General features: G+C 42.0%; 1 protein-coding gene across 1 annotated transcript in view; it reads right to left on the bottom strand.

The window, feature by feature from the left end:
• Positions 1-8,432: 8,432 nt before the first annotated feature.
• The window catches only part of LRRTM4 (leucine rich repeat transmembrane neuronal 4), a 1,783,294-nt gene continuing 1,768,929 nt past the window's right edge, over positions 8,433-22,797 (bottom strand). The window contains exon 5 of the mRNA XM_086943519.1: positions 8,433-8,554. The gene's annotated coding sequence lies outside the window, so the exon portion shown is untranslated. The remainder of the gene's footprint in view (positions 8,555-22,797) is intronic.

The raw sequence follows: 22,797 nt of genomic DNA, 5'->3' as shown, positions 1-22,797 counted from the left end.
AAGTCAACCCTTCCGTGGCCTTGAACAGCACACATCCACCCCTCTGTGGCTGTGAGCAGTGCCACTTCCACCCTTCTGTGGCTGTGAGAAGTACCACGTCCACCCTTCTGCGGTTGTGAGCAGTACCACGTCCACCTCTCTGTGGCTGTGAGCAGTACCACGTCCACCCTTCTGTGGCTGTGAGCAGTACCACGTCCACCCTTCTGTTGCTGTGAGCAGCACCAAGTCCACCCTTCTGTGGCCATGAACAGCACCACGTCCACCCCTCTGTGGCTGTGAGCAGTGCCACTTCCACCCTTCTGTGGCTGTGAGCAACACCCCTTCCACCCTTCTGTGGCCGTGAACAGCACTACGTCCAACCTTTCTGTGGCTGTGAACAGCACCACTGCCGCCCTTCTGTGGTTGTAATCAGCAGCCTGTCCACGCTTTTGTGGTTGTAATCAGCAGCACCACGTCCACCCTTTTGTGGCCATGAGCAGCACCACGTCCAACCTTCCGTGGCTGTGAGCAGTACCACGTCCACCCTTCTGTGGTTGTAATCAGAACTACTTCCACCCTTTTGTGGCTGTGAGAAGTACCACGTCCAGCCTTCTGTGGCTGTGAGCAGTATCACGTCCACCCTCAAGGCTGGCAGTCTCTTTTACTGCCAGCCTTGCTCATCGTAAGCAAGGACTATACGTTCAAAGTGGGTGTTTATGCACTGATTGCAGGTTTTAAAAACAAAGGAATAAAAGGCATTGTCATTTACAATGCCAATAGTTCAAACTTTAATCATGCAAGACCTATTGCATTGTAAATGCTTGTTTTATATTGTTTGTGTCACAGTGCCTATGATGTTCAGTGATAGATAGGATGTATAAGTTGATAAGGAGCCAGAGTATGGATGGAGAAGTGGGTGAAATCAGTGTGGCCTATATGGGATACATTTTAGTACAGGCTTTACCAAAGAGTAGGTCGCAAGATACTGGCAGCTCTCCATCTAACAGTAAGTAACTCTGCCTACTAACCTAGAAGCTTTTGCTTGGCATATATATGTGTGCCAAAATAGAAAATGTTGCATTCAAGACGAAAATGGGTGTATTTTCAAAACTCCTGAGCTGATGTGTGGAGAAAAATGGTTAGATTCCCAAACTATACTTAAAGTTTAGTAATACTATTACCTTGCTGCGAGCGTCATTCAAGCTGGAGCTATTATGTATTACCTATATAAAGACATTCTAAACTGACAAAGCCTTTTTACATCACGACTGGCCACCCTGCCTGATGTACTGAGGGGATCATGGATAATAATCTTGAATGGTGTGACTACTAATGTAATCTTGCCTGATATCGCTTTTGTAACAATCATATGATCATTAGCTCTGGATGATTTTGATTCATCATAAGTAGCTCTTAATACAGAAAAGGTTGGAAACCCCTGTTTTAGTGCCTTGAGTGTATGGCACATGCTACTTAAATTGTGTCACTGCAGATGTGTAGCTGCACCTATGCACTGGATGACTGCTTTCATTGAGTGTTGGTTGAAGTGGATCCCATCAAATAGAAACAGTCCCACCATCTAAAATCTAACTGAGGAGGAGACTTCAAGCTCATTTTATACACACCCAAGTCTAACTTGGCACACACAATACAGGCGAAGATGTGTCTTGAAAGGGTGATGCACCTTCCACCAGCCCCAGTCTGTGCAGGTAACAGTGGTGAGGAGGTGGGCCCAGGTAATGGGGGGATTTTGAGGGACAATGGTGAGGTAAAATTCTGCATCATCCCTCGAAATTCCCCCTTAGCCGGCCCCACCTCTGTTACCTGCATGGACCGCTGTTGCCTTCCACTGCTGAACTGGACTTGCTCTTTGAGATTGGGCTTTGTACTCCGGTCTTCCCTAGGTTAGTGCTTAGTAATGCGGCCCTGCCTGAAGGTAAGGTTTTTTTTTTAGATAAAGAGGAGGCAGCATTTATCTATATATTGTTGAGCATTGTTCCAGTTGCCCTGTGCATGTCATATGGTGCTTTAAATAGGATCCTTGCCCTATTGATAACCGTTGATAGATTTTAGTGCTGAAGTCAAGTGGGGAGTACGGTTATTTTATTGATTTGTCTGACTTCCTGTTAGAAATGCTTTGGTCCTTTTTAGGTCTGCATTTTGCAGAGGGCAGATCAGATGATACTGCAGTAGTTCAACCTTGAATGATTTAGTTACTGCATGCAAAGAGCAGGATGAAGCCAGGAGAGGGGGGCCAAATATTATACACAAATTTATTTTCAAAGTGTTATTTTGACCACTGCCTGGATTTTAGCTTACAATGATAGCTCACAGTCAATAAGCAGGACTTTAGAACTGTAAAATACATGCTTGTGTACTTGTGTGTTTGCTTGTGCGTCTTAACCTGTAGGTTTGAACAACCCAGATCATGGTACGGTTTCACTCCTGGCTTGCCTGAGCCAAACAAACACTGTCTTTGCTTAAGCATGTTTAAGTACTTTAGTTTGAGGGATTTTCAAACATTTTAGAGAAAAAAATTCCTTTAGCCCACTGTCTAGCTTTTGAGACGATCAAATTGAAGTTCAGGCCAAGAATAACAAATGGATATGTCATACTCTTACTAGTAGTGTACACGCCGGTATGGAGTGCTTTTCAGCCCTTTTTGCAAAGCATATGTGTTGGACTTGGCCCTTTTTGCAGGGTCAATACTGAACTTTTTGCCTTCCTCCTAGTCTTTTTTCTTACCTGGTGTTGGTGGTTTTAGGACTTAGGGCACTTTAGCATGGCTGTCCAATGTAAAGTAGTTATGCTCTCTGTGGTAAACATGGTAAGATTGGTCTACACCTGTTTGGCATATTTAATTTGCCTGTCAGTCCCTTGTAAAGTGGTATCTCAGATACCCAGGACCAGTAAATTAAATGCTACTGGTGGGCTTGCAGCGCTGATTGAGCCACCCACCAAAGTAGCCTTTCAAACCTGTCTCAGGCTTCTGCCATTGCAGGGCCTGTGTGCTCAGTTTACTGCCGCTGTGACGTGGCACCTAAAGTGCGTGCCACGTCTGTGACCCCCCCTTTTACTGCATGTCAGTCACCCCAAAGGTAGACCCTAGCTAGCCCTATGGGCAGGGTGCATTGTAGGTAAAAGGTAGGACATGTAACTTAATTGTGTGACATGTCCTGGTAGTGACAAATAACCATTTTGGTTTCTCACTACTGTGAGGCTGCCCTCATAGGAATGCATTGGGGATTACCTGAAACGTGTTTCAGTGGTAATTCCTGATATGAGATGAGCAGCATGGTCAAGTTTGGTATGTTTGGAATAGTAATAATAAATGCTGCATAATGATGTTCGCAGATTTATTATAACTATTTTAGAAATGCCACTTTTAGAAGTTGGCCTTTCTGTGTGCTATGTGTCTTTGTGTATGCCTGATGTGTATTGCATGTCTGGCTCTGGAGTGACAGGGGCTGGTGAGGTGTGTGGCTGCAGAGGGGCTGGGTGTGTCAGCACAAGGCTGAATGGGCAGATCTGCATTTGGAGTAGTGGGCGGAGTAGCCCCTGACCCTGAATAGGTCTGTGCCTGCCTTGGACAATGCTGGCTCCGCCCCCCTGTGGTGAGTCTGGGGGCAAGACCTTCTTTAACACTGAGGGTATTTGTGCCCTGAAAAGGAAGGTTGGAGTGCCCCCCAGAATTGGTTTGGACCAGGTCTAGGCCTGTGCCAGTGGGAGAGAACAAAGACATATGGGGTATAAGTACTGGGGCTATGACCACATGAAAGTGTGCTTATTTGGAACCTGTTGGAGCTGTGTTGCTGCTGGGTGCCGGGAGGTACCGCCACAAAGGTGTGCCCCCATGCTGGAGGGTCCTGTGAGCTGACCTACCGGGGCCCAGCTCTGTCCAGTGTGATTTTGGGGCTAAGAGCTCCATCCTGATTGCCCTGAACTTGGCCCTGACACACTCTCTGGGTGTAGTTGAGAGCCCTGGTGAGTGCAGTCCCTTTCTCCTGCACCTGAATTGAGGTGCAGTGAAGAGCACCCCCTCCCCCCCAATTGCTGGGCCCTGGGGCTTTTGGAGCTTTACTGGGGCTTGAGAGCAGGATTGCCTGACAGGTTAGAGCAAGGAGTTGCGTCATTCTCTGTAAATTGACAGAGAGCTTGCACCGTATTTCTCCTCGTTCAGCTGCGGGTCAGAAGTCAGGCGGCGACTTGCGTGTCTATTGGCGGGGCCTATACAGCGAAAGCAGAAGCATAGGGCAGGACGTGCCCATCCCGGAAGTCAGGCGTTGTTTGGTGAGAGGAGGAGCGTTCAACGCGTGGTCCGCGCAGCGAGAGAGGTACCTGACTCTCCACTGGGGGAGTCTTGCCACTGCATTCTGGGAAGACCCAAGAGTCCCAGACACGCTGCAACATTGGAAAGGAGCTTCTTGGTTACTCCACACTAGGGAAAGTGGCACTCCCCTCTCGCCCATCTACGTGAAAGACAATTTCCGGTGAGTGGGGCTGGAGGGGGAGCACAGCTGGTACCGTCAGGTTCTAGGGTGTTTTCTGTGACAGAGGAGCCCCAGGAAGGAGGGGCTTCCAAGGCACTGTGGGTGCCGATCTTGAAGAGTAGTTGCATTGCCCGATCGTGGGCAGCTGCAACGTGGGGGCATTGTGTTTTAGAGTCCCAGTGAGAGTGGCCTGAGTGGCACTGCGGTGCCGGGTTTCAGAGCTGCACCACAAGGTTGTGGGCAGCTGCAATGATGGGGGTGTATTTTTGGCAGCAGAAAAAGAAGGGTGAGTTGCACCCTCGCCCCATTTAGAGCCCTGAATATTGTGGACATAGGGCATTACGGGGAAGTCCCTGACGGGCCCCCAAAGGACGGCCAGTTGGCCTGTGAGCACCTTTGGTGCCGGTAAGGCGCGAGGCCCTAATGAGGTATATAATGTGTTTATGCCTAATGTTATTTCGCATAATGTGTCTATGCCAAGTGCTATTGAGGTGCACTGCAAATGTAAGATATGTGCCTAAGATGGTTTATATCTAATGTGTTTTATGCATAATGTGTTTATGACTAGCGCTAATACCAGTAGTTACTGGTTGGTTTATTTTCACTACTTATGATTCTAATGGTGATGGCAGTGGCCCGATTGGCCCTGTCCTTTATATAATACCCTGCAAGGTAATTCCTAGAGCCAGTAGGCACAGTGTATATTTCTGATTATGATCTAATGCAGTGGTTTCCAAACTTTTGACTCCTGAGGACCCCTATGGAGTCACTATTGGAAGCCAAGGACCCCCAAACAATTTGTACGATTTAAATTTCAAACATTAAAACAGTAGTTTGAAAAAAGTAAACACACACTTGTGCACACCAAACAAATACTTGAATCACTAAAGATTTTAATATTTTATGTAGAAAGAATTATCAAAATCGAAATCTTTTAATGGGATGGTTAGTGCTGCATCTCGGCAACTAACTTTTCAATATTTGGTTCTATTTCCCAGTATGAGCCTGCTGCCTGGGCCAGACTGGAAACCCAAAGCCGCCCTGGCAAATGTTGTCAGACCAGTCCCAGTACTAAGTGCAGTGAGAGAGACTGGCCACTGCAAAGCAAACTTTGATGTGCTCTCCCACCAAGGAAATTTCGGAAAAAATGGTGCATTCTGCAACATATTTGTCATTATATATTGAATTGAATTTGCTTTTAAAGTATAGTAAATAATGACCTTACTATGCACCAATACAACAATCTTTTTGGGGCTCTTTTGTGAATCCCTCACTATCAATCTCCAGCAGTGCCTCTCTTCTCTCAAAATCCCCTCTGTCACATGTATTTAATTTGTTTTATAGCATCTCTCATACAAGTGTAGGGTGGCAGAGCACTTTACATCACACGCATACAGAGACAATTCATCGTACGTGTGTAAATCGGTGTATAGAAAATGTTATGTTATATAAGGCAAAGGGGACTTCAAGGTGTAGGATTCATGTCATCCATACTGGTGAGCATTTATTTAAGAGTGATTGGTCTGGAGAAGCACAAAATCTTGACAGAGAATGTAACATAGGGGTTAGCTTTGACTTTAATTGTAACAGTTTAATTCTACCCAAACAAACCTTTTTGGCAAAATGAGTATTATGAAAGACTGGGAAAAAAGATAGCATACTTACTTGTACCATGCAGTTTGCATGCAGCTGTTTGATGGCAGGTCATAGCTTCAGGTGCTAGATTATGATTGTAACTCATAAACTGCACAATAACAAAAGAAGCTCTGTGACAAAAGCAGTAACCCATTGAGCTATGTACATAAACTACTGGTTTTTTTTTCAATGCATGGTACACATTCTTTGCAGCAGGCATATTAACCCTCTGTGCTACCTTAGATGAGTCAAACCTGCTACTGAACAAAACACACATCCCTCTCCAGCAGGTACATTAATCAATGGATGTTATCTTGACACTTTTATAGTTGCCCGAAAACTACAGATTATTCAAGGAACTTTAAAGTGAATTTAAAACTGTTGCTTGCAGACCCCCTGGGAATGTGTCACGGACCCCTGGGGGTCCGCGGACCACAGTTTGGGAAACACTGATCTAATGTGTTGATGAGTAATACAAAGGCTATTTTTTATTTAACCTTGTGTGGAGTTTCTTTTGTGGTGTGCCTAGTGTGTCGCTGCTGTGTGTGTGTGTGTGTGTGTTGCGCAAACACCTTAAGCATTGCCTCCGGGATAAGCCTGACTGCTCGTGCCAAGCACCCAAGGAGGTGAGCAGGGGTTATCTTCAGCGTGTAACACCCTTGCCCTGACTAGAGTGGTGGTTTCTGCCTTGTTAGGAGCAAGCCCTAGCCAATCAGAAATCCCATTTCTAATAATGTTTGTGTGCTTGTGAATTTACCATATACTTGCAATCATCCCTAACCGCCCTTTCTGTGCCTCTTGCCTGCACTGCTTCTGCTTTTGACCTATTGCTCATCATTTCTTAGTCACTTTCTGCTTGGGCCAATTGAGCATCAGCCTGCAGACACCGAAGGCTGCCAAGTGGTAATTCTGTGTGTTTCAAGACAGATCTGTAGATCTAGGTTCCGGTCTCACATTCATCACTTGCACGCTGGTTGCACATACATCATTTACTCAATCAAACAATAAATGAGGGGTTTATAAAGCACAGCTACTTACCCATGAGGGTTTCAAGGCACTGTGGAGGGAGGGGGCTGCTGATCCGTCAGGGCGCTGGGGTTCAGTAGCAGATATCCTTCCTGAACTGGGTTAACGACTGGGATTGCCTGGGGAAGTGAGGCAGGGTGTTCCAAGATCACTTCTTTTCATGCTAGGCAGAGTCCTTACACAAATCACTCACACAGTAGCCAGGCTGTGGTGTTCCAATCACAAAATATGTTTATTTCTCACCACTTTTTCACCTTGGTTTTATTGATAAAAACTACACAAAAGCTAAACTGATAATATTAATAAAAAAAACAATGTTACACCCGGTTTAAGAAATATGTTTCCCGAGTTTCACCAAAATACGCACCCATTGCCCTCCCCCACCCTTTTCCTGCACGCCTGCCTTGCGTGTGTACCCAAATCAACAGGTGGCGCACTAGCCGCCCAGTACGCGGCACATATAGACTGCATCACACTTCTGAGCACTTCCTGTTGGAGTTGCAGTAACAGTAATTACTGTATTCACAATAAAGGTAATTTCAGTTTAAATAACCCTGCGCAGTAAGTATTTTTACATGGACATGCATCAAATATGCCATTGATTTACAGGGTCAACAATATTTTGGGGGGGTCCAGGTGCTTTCCCATGGCTGGGATCTGATAGTATGAAGCTTTCAATTGGAAAAAAGCAAATGCCATAAAAAATCATAATAATAATAATAATAAATCTCAACTTAAACAAAGCTATTTATAGTAGTAAACACATGAACGAGAAGCCACGCCCACGACCCTTCCTACCCTAGCCCACCCATGTTCTCAGTTACCCTGTGGTTCTCTGCCTCTTGAACCGTGCGATGGAGAAAAAGAAAACTGGGAGGTAACAGAAATACACAAAGCAAACTCTTGGCCAGTCTCTTCATGTAGCTAGAGTGAAAATCTATTTCTCAGTCGTCACTGTGCAGTATTTACATCCTTGTCAATGGTCTCTTGTTTGTCAAAGTTCCAAAGCCGTATTGGCGCAAGTGGCCAGCATATGCCTTTAGAGTTCCTCGAAAGTTGAAAGTCTGCAAAGTTATAGAAAGAAGCCTTTTATGCCCTCTTGTTTTTGCCACTAAAGTTCAAGATGGCGCCTGTGTTTGTCCTTCCGCCCCCACTCGTGTCAGTGCTGAGGTCCCCTTTGTCCTTCAGGGCATTTCCCATTACAGGGTAGGTATTCTCTCGATGTAAATGGTGGGGGCAGCAGAGCGGGCGATCGTGGCAATGTAGCTGTGGTCGCGGCTGAGCTCCAAGTTGGTGGTCTCGGCCTGATCCCGAGAGATAGCGTCATACCCTTTGTTTATATGTCGGGGTTTATGAGTCTGGCAGTATCCCATCCCTGGCTGGTCACAGCTGTAATATGGCACAGTCTTGATGTGACGAGGAACCTGAAAAAAACAAGACATCACAATACGTCAATATGGTGTTAAGCAGAAAAGTAACGTTCACAGTTGGCTGTTGGTTTATTATAGCATTATTAATAACAGGGGTTACCCGGTAAACCAAAGGGCATCTGGGTGAGGAACATGAATTACAAAAAAGGTGATGCCAAGGTGTTTTCTTCAAGAAAATTAATTATGAGAACAAAAAATATTAATTATCTGTCTCGTCACAACATCAGTTGTATGATATATATCTGTCATCTATTATAACGTTCATCCGATGGTTATTACCAGCAATTACAAATACAAATAACTAAACGACAAAACACAACAAAACAGTGATTCGGTTTGTGAATTATTTTAAAGATCCTTTTTTCATTTCATACATTCTTAATATAAATCAGTCAACCAAACAATATTCAATCTTGTAAGGAATGACATGTTTGAGTCCAAAAACCAAATATTCAATTCTAGATCCAGGCGGTCCAAGTGTCTTATTGTTGTGGACCCTCAATCCAAGGTTTGTGTAAGAAGCCCGATGATTTATTTACAAGGAAAACATGGCAATGTCTTTTCTTAGCCTAATTTCCTTTTCGGACACCAAACTAGCAAGAAGCACGGGAAGCCAAACAAAATTTGTATGGCTTCAGAACCAAATGATGCTCTTGAGGAATATATCCACACAGTCTCCAAATCAAAACAGGTGCCAAAATTAATAATAACTGTTGGCGCGTTTCGGCCTTTCAAATAGTTATAGGCCTCATCAGGACAAAGGGCAACATTTCATTTAAATGAACCTACAAAAAACAAAAATAAAACACAATCAATAATAATCAACTTTCAAAAAAAAGTTATTTAGGAATTTTGGAATTTAACAGTCTGTTCCACGGACACAGGCACCCGTAGGAGCCACTAACACTATGAAAGGAAAAACTTCCTCAAGGTTTAGGTATCAGAAAGGTTATTTACACACCAGAAAAGGAAAATGTGGTCAGAAATCCATCACCATAGATCATTATATTTATTTACACACATTTAATAAAAACGTCATTCAACATGAAGACACTTTCATCACCGTGTCTAATGTCCAAGTGTGAAGTGACGTATTTGAATCAACCCAAATAAAACTAACCGCATAAGCTATACATACCAAAATATTATTATCCAAATAACAAAACCAATTATGGGTAAGGTCATCCAATGTTGCGGATATAGTTAAAAAATTTCACTCAAATCAGGGCGAACTTCATATATTAGGCACACCTGTGCAATCCAGGTTTCTTTAGAATCTCATAAATGTGGTGTAATCACCTAGATCTTTCGAAAAAGAAGCTAAAATCATTACCTCGCCCTAGTCCGCTACACCAGGTTCATACGCTACTTAAACAATGTAAAACTAGTCGAAAATCAAGCTTTATATTAAATTGAAAACATGCTTTACATTCAAATTCACATTATTCTATGGTTACCCCATGTTACAGGTTAAGCCCGGGTAAAGTACCACATATCGGGGAAAACATCAAAACCAGAGCCAGACATTCACCGATTACCATGGTGAAGCAAAGCTTCATATACGAGGACAAACACGCTTACCGGCATCTGCAGGGTATCCAAACCCACATTGCATACGGGAAACGAGCCAGAGTCTCCTAACACTCGGCGTGTATCTCAGCTACCGGAAAGAGAAATGCCGGACTAAGTCAGTTCCCAGTCGGGACTCCACCTATCCTGATCCAACCAACCGGACATCTCCAGGTTAAAGGAAAACAAAAAACGGACTACGGACACTAGTGCCACTCTACCAACATGGCCGCCCTCTACTACCACTCGTGACACATTTATGTCGATTATTTTGAATATCAGCACACCCACCGATTCTCAATAAAATTTCAAGGAATCATCCACAAAGAAATTAATCAAGACAAAAGAACTGGCAAGAAAAGAATTTTAGAAAGCAAGTAAAAAGTGCACCCCAATTACCAGTGTGATACCATATGCCTTTTACATTCTAAAAACAATTTTGTTCTGCAGCAAAAAAACACAATATATACATTTTATACATTATTCAATGAATTTAACGTACACTTAAACATACTCAGTCCTCATACATATTACAAATGCTAACAAAAGGTCGTTTTTAAACAGTCACATGAATCAACTAAACCTTTTAACGGATAAGTGACCATATTTCATCCCTGTCATTCAGTCCAGTTTTGGAAGTCTGATATTTTTCAATAAATCTGGCTTCCAATTGGTTTAATTTAGTCTCAGTATCTACTGTGTTTCTGTTAGATACCACGCATAATACTGCCCAGTATATATTGTTGAATGAATGATTGTGACTCTGATAATGGCTGACCAAAGGGGCCCCTATGGTCATGCACTTGATACGAGATCTGTGTTGGAGGACCCTAGTTTTGACAGTCTGGGTCGTCTGTCCAATATAAACTTGATTACATGGACACTTAATACAGTATACCAGATTTCTTGAGTTACAGTTAGAGAATGCCTTTTGAATGTGTAAATTTCCATTAATGTCGACTTCCTTTGAGTCATTAGTCATTTCACATGCCACGCAATTGTGGCACCTGAAATGACCTATAACTGGGGGTAAACCCAGTAATCCCCTCGTGGTTTTGGGTACCTGTGTAGGCACAATGGTTTTAGCTCTTACAAGATGATTACGAATATTGCGACCCTTTTTGAATGCAAATAATGGTTTCGGAATATCAATTTCACCCAACAGTTTCCAGTTGTTTAAAATCATTTTTTTCACCTTATTTGCCCTAGGACCATAGGTTAAAACACAGGTTAAGGGAGTGTTACTTGTATCTTTCTTGTTGGGTACTAACAGAGTCTCTCTCGGCGTATACCACGCTCTTTTTAGTGCCACCTTTACTAATCTTTTCGGGTAGCCTCGCAAAATCAATTTTTCTCTAAGTAGATTGGCATGTGCAAAATATTGTTCTTTCTTGCTACAGTTCCTCCGAATACAGAGGAACTGGCCATACGGCAAGTTTTCTTTAAGTGATCTTGGATGGCCACTGTTAAAGTGCAAAAGGGTGTTTCGATCTGTTGGTTTAGTGTATAAGCTAACCGATAGTTTACCCTCCTCATGTTCGATGTACACATCTAAAAAATTGATTTTATGGTGATCGCTTGATACTGTAAAGTTAAACTCCTGAGTTCTATGGTTGAGCCAAGAATGGAATTCAGTTAGTTGTTCTGAATCCCCATTCCATATCATAAAGATATCGTCTATATAGCGACACCAAAGGCCCACCAGATGTAAGAATGGGTTGGTGTCGCTATATATCCATCTCTCCTCAAATTGTCCCATCACCAAATTGGCAATTTCAGGTGAAAAGCTACAGCCCATAGCCACCCCAGAGACCTGGAGGTACAATTGGTCTTTAAAGTTGAAAAAGTTGTTCTTTAAACAGATACGGGCCAATTGGACAATAAATTTGGTGGGCACTTGATGTGGACGTGGTCTGGAGTCTAAAACAAATTCACACACGCTCAGAGCATCCTCCTGATATATATTAGTATATAGCGATTCGATATCGAAAGTGGAGAGTAATTGTTTACTAGGATCAAATTCCAACCCCCCCACCCTCGATATCAAATGCATCGTATCTCTAATATACGCTGGTATTTCCGTAACTAATGGGAACAAAAATATGTCCACATATTGAGCCAGAGGTTCCAACAGGGATCCACACGCTGCCACAATGAGTCTCCCTGGTGGGTTCCTCAATGACTTATGAATTTTGGGCAGAACATATATGTTGGGAATTTTGTTCTGCTCGCTGTTCAAAAATTCAAATTCACTTTTGCATAACCAACCACAGTCCAAACCTTCTTGAGTAATATTCCTAATTTGTTCTTTCAGACGTAAGGAAGGGTTTATATCTAACAGCCTATAGAACATTTGGTTAGATAATTGTCTAACAATCTCTTGCTCATATAGGGCGGTATCTCAAAGCACAATTCCCCCGCCTTTGTCTGCAGGCTTTATGGTTATATTAGAGTTTTGAGATAGATTTTTCAGTGCAAGGAATTCCAATTTACTACAATTAGGTCTGTAGAAGCATTTCTTACTTTGGAGTAGATCTAGCTCTCTTAACACCTGATTTTCAAAAAATGATATTTCGGGTGGTAGTAGGACACTGTCAGGAATGAATTTGGATTTATTTTTAAGTCCACTAACATTAAGTACTGTGAGACTTTCGTGTTCAAGAAAGAAAGCTTTCAACCGTATTTTTCTCAAGAAAGCCAAAACTTCAGTTTTAGTGTCAATGGGATTTTGTAATCTAATAGGGACAAATGTTAAACCCTTGGACAAAATAGAATTCTCATGTTCAGACAGAGTATAATGCGATAGAAGGTAAATCGGTATAATCTCATTTTGTGTATTCCCCTGAGTCTGAAGTGTTATCGTCTGTAGGTCTTTCTCCTGGTTTGAAAGAGCTCTGGTTCCGACATTTAATACTGATCTCCTGTTTGGAGGCCCATCTGTGGGGATATGCATCCCCTGGGTAATTGTATCCCCTCCATCTCGGTACCCCTCTCCATGGTCTGAACCTTCCTCTATTGAAACCAGTAGAAAGACCTACAGACGGTAGCACTTCAGACTCAGGGGAATACACAAAATGAGATTATACCGATTTACAATCTATCGCATTATACTCTGTCTGAACATGAGAATTCTATTTTGTCCAAGGGTTTAACATTTGTCCCTATTAGTTTACAAAATCCCATTGACACTAAAACTGAAGTTTTGGCTTTCTTGAGAAAAATACGGTAGAAAGCTTTCTTTCTTGAACACGAAAGTCTCACAGTACTTAATGTTAGTGGACTTAAAAATAAATCCAAATTCATTCCTGACAGTGTCCTACTACCACCCGAAATATCATTTTTTGAAAATCAGGTGTTAAGAGAGCTAGATCTACTCCAAAGTAAGAAATGCTTCTACAGACCTAATTGTAGTAAATTGGAATTCCTTGCACTGAAAAATCTATCTCAAAACTCTAATATAACCATAAAGCCTGCAGACAAAGGCGGGGGAATTGTGCTTTGGGATACCGCCCTATATGAGCAAGAGATTGTTAGACAATTATCTAACCAAATGTTCTATAGGCCGTTAGATATAAACCCTTCCTTACGTCTGAAAGAACAAATTAGGAATATTACTCAAGAAGGTTTGGACTGTGGTTGGTTATGCAAAAGTGAATTTGAATTTTTGAACAGCGAGCTGAACAAAATTCCCAACATATATGTTCTGCCCAAAATTCATAAGTCATTGACGAACCCACCGGGGAGACCCATTGTGGCAGCGTGTGGATCCCTGTTGGAACCGCTGGCTCAATATGTGGGCATATTTTTGTTCCCATTAGTTACGGAAATACCAGCGTATATTAGAGATATGATGCATTTGATATCGAGGGAGGAGGGGTTGGAATTTTATCCTAGTAAACAATTACTCTCCACTTTCGATATTGAATCGCTATATACTAATATACCTCAGGAGGATGCTCTGAGCGTGTGTGAATTTGTTTTAGACTCCAGACCACGTCCACATCAAGTGCCCACCAAATTTATTGTCCAATTGGCCCGTATCTGTTTAAAGAACAACTTTTTCAACTTTAAAGACCAATTGTACCTCCAGGTCTCTGGGGTGGCTATGGGCTGTAGCTTTTCACCTGAAATTGCCAATTTGGTGATGGGACAATTTGAGGAGAGATGGATATATAGCGACACCAACCCATTCTTACATCTGGTGGGCCTTTGGTGTCGCTATATAGACGATATCTTTATGATATGGAATGGGGATTCAGAACAACTAACTGAATTCCATTCTTGGCTCAACCATAGAACTCAGGAGTTTAACTTTACAGTATCAAGCGATCACCATAAAATCAATTTTTTAGATGTGTACATCGAACATTAGGAGGGTAAACTATCGGTTAGATTATACACTAAACCAACAGATCGAAACACCCTTTTGCACTTTAACAGTGGCCATCCAAGATCACTTAAAGAAAACTTGCCGTATGGCCAGTTCCTCCGTATTCGGAGGAACTGTAGCAAGAAAGAACAATATTTTGCACATGCCAATCTACTTAGAGAAAAATTGATTTTGCGAGGCTACCCGAAAAGATTAGTAAAGGTGGCACTAAAAAGAGCGTGGTATACGCCGAGAGAGACTCTGTTAGTACCCAACAAGAAAGATACAAGTAACACTCCCTTAACCTGTGTTTTAACCTATGGTCCTAGGGCAAATAAGGTGAAAAAAATGATTTTAAACAACTGGAAACTGTTGGGTGAAATTGATATTCCGAAACCATTATTTGCATTCAAAAAGGGTCGCAATATTCGTAATCATCTTGTAAGAGCTAAAACCATTGTGCCTACACAGGTACCCAAAACCACGAGGGGATTACTGGGTTTACCCCCAGTTGTAGGTCATTTCAGGTGCCACAATTGCGTGGCATGTGAAATGACTAAGGACTCAAAGAAAGTCGACATTAATGGAAATGTACACATTCAAAAGGCATTCTCTAACTGTAACTCAAGAAATCTGGTATACTGTATTAAGTGTCCATGTAATCAAGTTTATATTGGACAGACGACCCAGACTGTCAAAACTAGGGTCCTCCAACACAGATCTCGTATCAAGTGCATGACCATAGGGGCCCCTTTGGTCAGCCATTATCAGAGTCACAATCATTCATTCAACGATATATACTGGACAGTATTATGCATGGTATCTAACAGAAACACAGTAGATACTGAGACTAAATTAAACCAATTGGAAGCCAGATTTATTGAAAAATATCAGACTTCCAAAACTGGACTGAATGACAGGGATGAGATATGGTCACTTATCCGTTAAAAGGTTTAGTTGATTCATGTGACTGTTTAAAAACGACCTTTTGTTAGCATTTGTAATATGTATGAGGACTGAGTATGTTTAAGTGTACATTAAATTCATTGAATAATGTATAAAATGTATATATTGTGGTTATTTGCTGCAGAACAAAATTGTTTTTAGAATGTAAAAGGCATATGGTATCACACTGGTAATTGGGGTGCACTTTTTACTTGCTTTCTAAAATTCTTTTCTTGCCAGTTCTTTTGTCTTGATTAATTTCTTTGTGGATGATTCCTTGAAATTTTATTGAGAATCGTTGTGTGTGCTGATATTCAAAATAATCGACATAAATGTGTCACGAGTGGTAGTAGAGGGCGGCCATGTTGGTAGAGTGGCACTAGTGTCCATAGTCCGTTTTTTGTTTTCCTTTAACCTGGAGATGTCCGGTTGGTTGGATCAGGATAGGTGGAGTCCCGACTGGGAACTGACTTAGTCCGGCATTTCTCTTTCCGGTAGCAGAGATACACGCCGAGTGTTAGGAGACTCTGGCTCGTTTCCCGTATGCAATGTGGGTTTGGATACCCTGCAGATGCCGGTAAGCGTGTTTGTACTCGTATATGAAGCTTTGCTTCACCATGGTAATCGGTGAATGTCTGGCTCTGGTTTTGATGTTTTCCCCGATATGTGGTACTTTACCCGGGCTTAACCTGTAACATGGGGTAACCATCGAATAATGTGAATTTGAATGTGAAGCATGTTTTCAATTTAATATAAAGCTTGATTTTCGACTAGTTTGACATTGTTTAAGTAGCGTATGAACCTGGTGTAGCGGACTAGGGCGAGGTAATGATTTTAGCTTCTTTTTTGAATGATCTAGGTGATTACACCACATTTATGAGATTCTAAAGAAACCTGGATTGCACAGGTGTGCCTAATATATGAAGTTCGCCCTGATTTGAGTGACATTTTTGAACTATATCCGCAACATTGGACGTCCTTACCAATAATTGGTTTTGTTATTTGGATAATAAAATTTTGGTATGTATAGCTTATGCGGTTAGTTTTATTTGGGTTGATTCAAATACGTCACTTCACACTTGGACATTAGACACGGTGATGAAAGTGTCTTCATGTTGAATGACGTTTTTATTAAATGTGTGTAAATAAATATAATGATCTATGGTGATGGATTTCTGACCACATTTTCCTTTTCTGGTGTGTAAATAACCTTTCTGATACCTAAACCTTGAGGAAGTTTTTCCTTTCATAGTGTTAGTGGCTCCTACGGGTGCCTGTGTCCGTGGAACAGACTGTTAAATTCCAAAATTCCTAAATAACTTTTTTTTGAAAGTTGATTATTATTGATTGTGTTTTATTTTTGTTTTTTGTAGGATCATTTAAATGAAATGTTGCCCTTTGTCCTGATGAGGCCTATAACTATTTGAAAGGCCGAAACGCGTCGACAGTTATTATTAATTTCGGCACCTGTTTTGCATTTGGAGACTGTGTGGATATATTCCCCAAGAGCATCATTTGGTTCTGAAGCCATACAAATTTTGTTTGGCTTCCCGTGCTTCTTGCTAGTTTGGTGTCTGAAAAGGAAATTAGGCTAAGAAAAGACATTGCCATGTTTTCCTTGTAAATAAATCATCGGGCTTCTTACACAAACCTTGGATTGAGGGTCCACAACAATAGGACACTTGGACCGCCTGGATCTAGAATTGAATATTTGTTTTTTGGACTCAAACATGTAATTCCTTACAAGATTGAATATTGTTTGGTTGACTGATTTATATTAAGAATGTATAAAATGAAAAAAGGATCTTAAAAATAATTCACAAACCGAATCACTGTTTTGTTGTGTTTTGTAGTTTAGTTATTTGTATTTGTAATTGCTGGTAATAACCATCGGATGAACGTTATAATAGATGACAGATATATATCATACAACTGATGTTGTGACGAGACAGATAATTAATATTTTTTGTTCTCATAATTAATTTTCTTGAAGAAAACACCTTGGCATCACCTTTTTTGTAATTCATGTTGGTTTATTATAGATCACAACTTCGTAGCCATATAATCAGAAACAAATTGCCTTTTTACTGCATGCAGGTGGCTGTTTGAAAGTACACGTTATACAAGCATTTATTTTTGTTGATCTAAGAATGCTGACTTTGTACTAAGATGTCTATATTGGTTTACAAATCTGGTAATCATTCTCGACTACGGGCAGCTAAGCTTGTATCCTTTTGCCTTTTCTTTTATGGGTAGCTTTATTTTCCTTATTAAAAATATAAGACTAGTGGTACCACAATTCAACAGGATGCCAACCTAAAACCTAGAATTTCCCAATATCTTACAAGAACAACAACGGGGCAAAATGAGATATCAGCTTGTTACCTTAGAGGCGTTTTTAGCAAAAATGTTAATACCATTTGAAAGTAAGAAAACATAATTGTAATTTTGAAAAGGACATTATAATAAGTGTGTTAATCGCTCCTCTTATACGTTCACCCAACGGATCACAGATTATGGCACACTGGTAAAACGAAGAGTTAAAAACAATACAAGTAACTGAGGACTAAGATGTGTCGCACCATGCACACTTCACAAGAAGAGTGCAAAGAGAGGAGGTGCTGCGCACAAAAAACAAGCATTTGTAATGCAATCAATCTCGCATTTCTGAAAGTTAGAACTATTGTCGCTGTAAATGACAATTTCTTTTACTTATGTTGTCCAATGTTATTACCTTTCTTTCTCAAATTAACACATTTAATATTTCAAACAGTGCTTCACATAATGCAGTGTGCGTAACAGGTAAATGGAGACAGGTGTGTAGTCATGACAGTTCTGGAAACTATTTCCAAAGAAGCAGACAGAGCACCATAGCTGTGACAGTGGCCTCTGTGCGTAAATTCGGAGACGTCCTGCTGCCATGACAACAAGCAACAGCCACCCATGACAAGAAAAACCATCTCTGCATCTGTCAGGAGTACAGCCGCCCAGAGACCGGTCAAGTGCGTGCAACCTACCAAGCAGGCAAGGTCCGGTGAACAACAAGTTACAGCTTGGAAACAATATCCCACCGACTAAGACATTATGCAGGAAAGATAGCTCAGTGGTTTAATACATAAAGATTTGTCTGGAATCTGAAGACTACAAGATTGAACCAGGACGGATTTTTCTATGCTTTATTAATTCTGTATAATTGATTGTATTAACCGTAAGACTTCTTTAACTGGATCTATCAGAATATCGGCAAGAAAATGCCAACAACACAAATGGCTAAAACAAATTGGAGCTTCTTCTAGAAAGTGATGTTAGTAAAAATAGCAAAAACACTCATCACCTATTCTAAGACTGACTTGATACGCCTTTCTACTGGTGGAGGAGTGTGGCTCAATGGTTAGAGCGGCAGACCCTGATGCAGAGTTCTGGCCAGGAACCAGGGTTCGATTCCCGCCTCGGGCTCAATTTCCTCGGACCTGTTAATTCTCACCTTGGTGCCTATTCTAATCATGGGCCCCACACTGCAACTCTGGGCAATAGCTTGCTTAGCCTCCACACCAGCCCCAACAGCGCTAAGGATGCTTGGCTTAACCCTGGGGCTGCCCAGGAGTTAACACTTCACAGGGAAAGCCAGGAGGGGTTCCACAGCGGTATGAGTATCAGCGCCAGGAAGCCGAATAGGCGACACCGCAAGGTGACCGTCTGGTGACAGTGCGCATTGTGGTTCTCCTTTGTGGATGTTATTGAGTTCGGAGAATTGGGTGGTTGGTATAGTCATTAGAAAATATTTGTGGTCCCAAGGAGAAGTTTTATTTTTCCTCTGAATGCTTTAGACAGTATCCTAAATCCCATGTCTGATGGGTATTTTGAGAATGAGGAATTCTCTCCTGATCTTCTGGATGCCAACAGTCTGCAAGTTGCACACCCATGGGCCTAATATTAATTGGCGTGCTTGTTATGGACAATAGTCGCTGTTTCCAACATAACCACACCACTGATAGATACATATCATCCGGGGAAACCCATACATAAGATACCACTGTAAAGGTAGACTAGATACTACTTTCAACCCTTGTTTATTAGCTGTTGGATGTTGCAGCACTTGCAGTGTCAAGATGTCACGGCCCCCCACTGTGCACTAGGCAAGTCTCTTGCATAAAAGCTCTTCTGGTGCCCCTCCTGCTGTCCCTGCTATTTAAAACAAAGACTTCTGTTCAAGCAAAGAACTAGTGACCTAATTTCTACTGCATATCCCCGATTCGGAAACCCTGTTTCCGGGCCATACAATTTTAGAATTCTATTTGTTTTAAATGCAGAAAATTGTATTTGTAAGTCTGTTGCATTTCTGCCAGTTACAGATGTATGAGACCTCTTATATTCAGAATTTGCTATCTGTCGATGCTCAGTCGCTCCTCACTCATGATACCAGCTCCCACTGCTTAATTTTACCAGGCCTATGTGGCTCTCGATGCTTGCTTACTGTAGTTGACAAGTATTGCTGTTTACTGTGTCCAAGTTGGCCCAGCAGCAAAGCTTTACAGGTTTTACTGCCCTTTTTCTACTTACTGCGTAAGTCTTTGCTGTATTCTTTTCAAGCGTAAGTGAACGTTTTTACTGTTCCTTCAATGCCTGTTCTCTTTATTCCTGGATTTCTTCTCCTCTAAGTTACGTTTACTCTGGTCTGCACAGTACCCTCTTTCTCTTAGGCCATAGCTCATTGCCTCCGCATGCTCTCCATACCGTAGGACTGAATTCTCACTGGTGTGTTGCTCTCACAAAAGAGCCCTTGTGTAGTTCACCTTCAGTATAAAGCCAACAGCACACATTAACATTGATTCTCTGCCAATCTCAGATTCATCATACACTCAACGCTATTCCTCACTGTTTACCTCCATATCTCTCTCTGAGCATCCCGTCCCTTTTGCTACATCCACCTCTGGGATCTCTCCTTCTCCCATCCTCACTGCCTTTCTTCTGACCAGATGACCTGACATTTAAAGTGTGCTATCAACCACACACTTTCACTAGTGAGATGTTAATGTTCTTTAGAAGACCACTTTGCAAAATAAGCAAAGCTCATTGTGATTCCCTGGCTTCCATTTTATATCTCTTGATCAACATTACACTAAATCCAACTCACTTTACTTTCGCCTCAGCAACCTCAAACTCACCTCGCTATAACTTCACCCACGCCACAATGTCAACCTTCTCCTCTTCTCAATTTCTCCACGTCTCATCAATTTCTTCCCCCTCCTCATTTTCTCCCTGCCTCATATATCTCCTCTCATTCTCACATCATCTTCCCCCAGCTAATGTCACAGATATATTTAAACTTTCCAAACACCAGGATAGTCTCTACATCCAGATTACCATTTTGTGCAGACCCTTTTTCTGTTAGTGCCAGGAGTGCAAGAATCGGAGGACAGCAGGCTGATATTCATATAATTTTACATAGAAGACAAAACAAGCATTTGCAATGTAATAGGTCTACCATTTACGACAGTTTAAGCTATTGGCATTCTAAATGACAATGCCCTTTATTTATATTTTAAAAACCAACAGATAAGAAAAAGGCATTGCCCATTAGAATGCCAATAGCTCAAACTCTTGCTAATGCGAGACCTATTGTATTGCAAATGCTTTTTTTTGCAAGTTTTGTATAGGGCGAACTCGACCCGAGGGTATTGGAGCGCTTTACATGAGCACCAATTATATTATTGAAGGACGCACTCTTTTTTTTTAGGCACCAGGAGATTAAGTGATTTGCACAGAATTACAGGATGCTGAGCCAACGCTGAGACTCGAACCTGGTTCCCCACCATCAAAGTCTGCTGCTCTGGCCATTACACCTTGATGATGGTGGAAGCCGTGCATCAGCCTTGCCCTTCCTAATAATCTGAAAATAGTTTCCCTCAATGAATCTCTTTGGAGAGCTGTGCCACCAACATCATATCAAGCGCCACCTTTGCATGATAACCTCAACTGAACATCTTGTGCGAAGCTTCCTATCTCGAGGTTTTACGCAGCTGCATATTTTGTGCTTCAGCTCGCTAAGCCATTGCCCACAAGTGTCCCTTGTCAGCACAGTTTATTTAGCAGAAGACACACTTTCCTGTGTGCGGCACTCTGCCTACCCAGAAGCAAACAAATAATATAGAGTGCATCAGCCATCGAGCGTTTCACCTACACCTGCATCACATCATTCATTACAGCTCCTCAAGCACTTCACCGGCTCCCTGTGATGAATTGCTCATCTTCTAAAGCACTATGCATTGCCAACAGGGTTGGATATTCATTAACCTGGACCACAAAAGTTTTGTGATACATAAAAAACACAGAACACCCACTTAATGCCTCTCCTTTAAAAGGATGCACATTGGTGGAACTTTGTACTCCGTGCAAGGAGCAAACTTGTGGAACGTTTTCCTTACAAAGATGAGACACACTGAAGACCATCTGTGAATCATGACGGCAGTAAGACCTGGCTGTTCCATATAGAGGACCTCACTAGAAGCACAGTCATTCACTCACATATGAGCATACAGAAATAAGTCTCTCACTAATTTTTTCTCGACACCAAGGTAAAGTACAGCAGCAACATTAAAACATAATTAGTGCACTTTGTTCAACATACGTGAAAATAAAACCCCGCCTTCTACTGTAAAACATACATTCTACAAACCAAACTCAACAACGGTATGTATACAAACGTCTCTATCTCTCAGTCTTTTTTTCTACTATTCAGTGTTGCTACATACATATCACGTCAAGACAGGAGCCCCCCGCATATTACCGCAGCTGACACCAATGTTCTTTCCACATAGGCTACCCTATTGACCCAAAATGTCCGAACAAGACAACCCAACGCAAGAACATGCCACCTATCTGCCGAGAATCACTTAGTGCCCGGATGCCATTAAAATTTACTGGATGTTATCCGTGTAAGGTAGCGCCTGGCAGGAGGTGATGTGTGTGTGCGCAGGGAGTGCCGGGCCAGGAGAGATGGAAGCAACACGAGGACAGGGACAAAAGCACAGAAACACAGGCTCTCCCCTCCCCAAACAGTAAACAAAGCCTAGTGCCTCTCCACTGCTAATGTAAAGGGCTGACCTACCGGGCAGTAAACTGACAATATGAGGAGCCAGCTTCCACATGGGATCACATGTGCGCGCTGCATAGGCTCGACCTAATAATATGTCTGTGTGAGGTGCACTTTCGATTACTTCAGCTACTGCAGTTCGTAAATCCCAGTGCTGATATTCGCTATAGGCGTGTTGCTTTAAAAAAGTCTGTCTGATATCTGCAGCATAAGATACCAAGAGGCCCCTGCTGTATGACACTTTCAGTATGCCCTGGTTCT

Source organism: Lissotriton vulgaris, chromosome 11, assembly GCF_964263255.1.
Source record: "Lissotriton vulgaris chromosome 11, aLisVul1.2, whole genome shotgun sequence".
Classification (NCBI taxonomy): Eukaryota; Metazoa; Chordata; class Amphibia; order Caudata; family Salamandridae; genus Lissotriton; species Lissotriton vulgaris.
The sequence above is the reverse complement of the archived record's forward strand: the minus strand, read 5'-3'. Positions and strand labels throughout refer to the sequence as shown.